General features: G+C 43.4%; 1 non-coding gene across 1 annotated transcript; it reads left to right on the top strand.

Moving 5' to 3' along the window:
• The first annotated feature begins 2,999 nt into the window (after positions 1-2,999).
• Positions 3,000-3,106, top strand: LOC122638465. The gene has a single exon (XR_006329458.1). It is a non-coding gene; the product is annotated as a small nucleolar RNA R71 (small nucleolar RNA).
• Positions 3,107-3,551: the final 445 nt, after the last annotated feature.

Raw genomic sequence — 3,551 nt, 5'->3', positions numbered from 1 at the left:
ATGGCCCTATCGAACGCAAGTGGGAGGAGTTAACTTAGCAATCAAATCAACCTTGGCCGGATCAACCTCAATGCCTCATGCAGAAACAATGTGGCCGAGGACAATACCCTTTTGAACCATGAAATGGCTCTTCTCCCAACTAAGAATGAGGTTTGTCTCAACACACTGTTTAAGAACCTGAGATAACCAGTGAAGACACTCATCGAAGGATGACCCAAAGATAAAGAAGTCATCCATGAAAACCTCTAAAGATTGGCCAACCATGTCAGAAAAGATGGCCATCATGCACCTTTGAAAGGTGGTCGGAGCATTGCACAACCCAAAGGGCATGCGTCTAAATGCAAATGTACCAAAGGGGTAAGTAAAGGTTAATTTCTATTGATCACTGGGACATATAGGAACTTGATTGTATCCTAAATAACCATCAAGAAAATAGAAGTAGCTCTGCCCAGCCAATTTCTCTAAAATCTGATCAATGAAGGGTAGAGGAAAGTGGTCTTTGCGGGTGACCTTGTTTAGCTTTCGATAATCAATACAAACACGCCAACCCGTAGTGGTACGAGTTGGGACAAGGTCACCTTGGTCATTGGAAACAACCATGATGCCGGACTTCTTAGGGATAACCTGAGTAGGGCTGACCCATTGACTATCCGAGATGGGGTATATGATGCCAGCATCAAGCCACTTCACTACTTCATTATTCACTACTTCCCTCATATTAGGGTTCAGACAATGCTGTGGGTCCCTAAAGGGTTTTACTCCCTCCTCATAATAGATCCTGTGCATACAAACTGAAGGGTTAGTACCCTTAAGATCAACCAAGGACCAACCAATGGCGGCCTTGTACTAAAAAAGAACCTCCAAAAGTTTAGCCTCTTGCCTGGATGAAAGATCGGATGAGATAATAACAGGCGAGGTCTCTCCTTCCCCTAAAAATGCATACTTAAGGGTGGAAGGGAGAGGTTTAAGCTCCAACTTTGGAGGGGATATTAGAGAAGAAGGTTGGGGAGATGTAGCCAAAGGGGGGAGAGGCTCAAACCTAACTGTCCAAGGTGGCCGTTCTGAAGAGTGTGAGGAATCTAGCAAAGTGTTCACCTCTTCAGTATATACCTTAGACTCCTCTCCAAACATTATATAGTGCTGCAAAGGATCATCAATAAGCATGTGAGAAGTGTGATCAGCCACAACTTCATCTAATAAATCCAATGCAAAACACTCTTCCTCTCGAATGGAACCTAAGGATGCATTGAAGATGTTAAGCCTAAGCTTCTTATTCCCAAAAGGGATGTCCATGGCACCCGATCTACAATTTATGCAAGCATTTGCAGTAGCTAAGAAGAGGTGCCCTAAAACGATAGGGGGAAGCTTGATTGTGGTGGCTGTATCCATATCCAGGACAAGGAAGTCCACAGGAAAGTATAATTCTTCCACCTTCACTAAAACATCCTCTAATAAACCATGAGGTGTCTTAACTGAATGATTAGCCAACTGAAGAATGACCTCATTGGGTTTCAAATCTCCTAAACCAAATCTGTCATAGACTAAACTAGCCAAAATATTCACATTAGCCCCTAAATCAAGTAGTGTCCTACTTATGGAGAGATCTCCAATGATGCAAGAAATAAGAGGCGCACCTGGGTCCTTAAGCTTAGGGCTTAGGTGGCTAAAAATTATCGAACTAACCTATTTAGTCAAATGGATGGTCTTAGGGATTTGAGTTCTCAACTTACGCTTTTGGGTGCAGAGATCTTTTAAAAATTTAGCGTAAGTAGGAACTTGCTTGATAGCATCCAAAAGGGGGGAGATTGATGTGAACTTGTTGGAACAAGTCTATCATCTCTTGCATCTTGGCACCCTTTTTATCCAAATAGTTTGGGGCTAATGTTTGAAGGGCTTGGGGAAAAGGGATCTTTGGAATGTAAGAGTCAGGTGATGGTCCCTCCACAATGGGAATGTGCAGCCCCTTCCTTGGGAACTAATGAGTGATTTCCACAGGTGGTGTTTCAGTAATGGACTCATGTGTTTCTACACCACCACCAGAATTCTCTAGGGATGACTCAGCCTCTCCTAGGCTTTGAGACTTAGTAGGCAACGTCTCATTAGTAGCTAAGGGTGCATTAGGTTTTTCCACCCTTTTACCGCTCGTTAGGACTGTGACCGATTGGACCTATTCTTTCCCTAGACCCATTTGATTGTTTGGGTTACCTATTGGCTAACTTGGTAATTGGCCAGCCTCTCTCCTACTTATAGCATCAGCTAGTTGACCCAGTTGGTTCTCTAGCTTATTAATGGACTGAGTATGTGAGTGTAGCAACGTGTGTTCTGCTCGAGTCCACTTAATTCTTTTAGCACCTTTTCCTCAAAGGATTGATTCTGTTGGGGTTGAGGATATGGTGGTTGTCCACCCCTATAGGCATTAGATTGAACATTAAATGGTGGCCTATATGATGGGTTTAGAGGATTATTAGCTACTGAGTTTCTCCATGAAAGGTTTGGGTGATTTCGCCATCCCGGGTTATAGATATTGGAAAAAGGATCATTACCCGATTTAGGGAAACCTTGAGCCACTTGTACCTGTTCCTAAGCAAATTCAGGGTATTGTACAGTCGAAGGACAGTCCGTCACATAATGACTAAGGCTAGCACATAAGGCATAGGCTTCAGTCTAATTGGGTGGAGGGAAACTCATTGGGAAAGGGGACATAGAATGCTATCCTACAGACATAGATTGTCCAATTTTTGGACATCATATCAACCTTAGCAGTCATCTCTCAGTTGGATTGATCTCATAGAGACCACCCTTCTTTGGTTGCCCTATGTGTGGAATCCCAGTCCGAGAGGCCAAAGCATGATGTTGGTAATTCTCACTAAGGGTTTCAAAAAGATCCCATGCTTCCGTCTCATTCTTGTGCCTAAATGTTCCGACACAAGAGGAGTCCACCATCTTCCTATATCGGTCACAGAGGCCATCATAAAAGCACTGGACTAACTACCATTTCGGGACTGTGGTGGGGGCACTTCCTAAGTAATTCCTTGAGTCTCTCTCATGTTTCATGAAATTGTTCGCCCTCTAATTGGGAGAAATTAGTAATGGCTCTTCTAAGGCTATTAGTCCGGCCAATGGGGAAAATTTTCTTAAAAAATTGTTGCTGCATCCCCGCCCATGTAGAAATCCTAACCGAATCTAGGGAATGAAGCCAGTGTTTGGCTTTGTCCTTTAAGGAAAATGGGAATAGGAGTAACTTTAGGGCATCTTCAGAGAGGTTTTGGATTTTGACTGTAGAGCACACCTCTAAGAACTCATCAAGATGCTTGTAAGGCTCCTCATTAGCAAGTCCATAATAGGATGGTAAAATCTGTGTGATGCTGGACTTGATCTCATATTGAGCAGCCTGAATGGCAGGTAACTGAATACATGATGCAGGGGTATAGGCAGTTGGAGTGAAGTGCTCACTCAGCGGCCTTCCTGGCTGGTTTTCATCACCCATTTTATTATTATTATCCTTATCCTTAGGTCTAGCCACAGATCACTCTATTTCTAGGTCAAGGGCA

This window comes from Telopea speciosissima, chromosome 8 (genome assembly GCF_018873765.1).
Source record: "Telopea speciosissima isolate NSW1024214 ecotype Mountain lineage chromosome 8, Tspe_v1, whole genome shotgun sequence".
NCBI lineage: Eukaryota > Viridiplantae > Streptophyta > Magnoliopsida > Proteales > Proteaceae > Telopea > Telopea speciosissima.
This window is presented reverse-complemented; position numbering and strand designations above follow the sequence as displayed.